This window comes from Mastomys coucha, unplaced genomic scaffold (genome assembly GCF_008632895.1).
Source record: "Mastomys coucha isolate ucsf_1 unplaced genomic scaffold, UCSF_Mcou_1 pScaffold20, whole genome shotgun sequence".
NCBI lineage: Eukaryota > Metazoa > Chordata > Mammalia > Rodentia > Muridae > Mastomys > Mastomys coucha.
The window spans coordinates 38,755,545-38,756,123 of NW_022196903.1; positions in this window are offsets into that span (position 1 = coordinate 38,755,545).

Below are 579 nucleotides of genomic sequence, written 5' to 3' on the forward strand. Positions count from 1 at the left end.
GAGAGAAATAAAGAATAAATAAAGTTAAGCCTACTCTTATTTTTCTTGACATAACACTTTATGTGTGTTTTATTTTAGGAACCTACTTAGTAATACCCGTTCCATGCCTGCCATTTAACCGGTGTTACTCTGGGGTCTGGGTAAATCAAAATACCCCAATAGTTGAAATGTTAAGTGCTTATAAAATATAACTTTTCATTTTTAAAGGTAATATAGCTACCTATTTCTTTCTTCAAAGGGAGAAAACTGCATGGTACCCCATTGGAAGTATGCACAGTAATTTATAGGCTGTGATGAGGCATGTTTATTTTTCTGTCCTGTGACATTCATTTCATTAAAATGACATTTTGATTTACAAATTTTACCTGCATTACAGTTTAATAGCTAATCACAAAGAAGTACAAGTTTTTATTTTGTTGTTTTTTAAAACTGTGTATAATAAATGCATTTCTGCAGCTAATGATTCTTTCAGTTTCTATTTACACCAAAGAGAGGATGATTTAATAATTCCATAAGAAGTATCACTACACTGTTTGGCTTACTATGCCTCTTCTTCTTCTCCTCCTCCTCCTCCTCCTC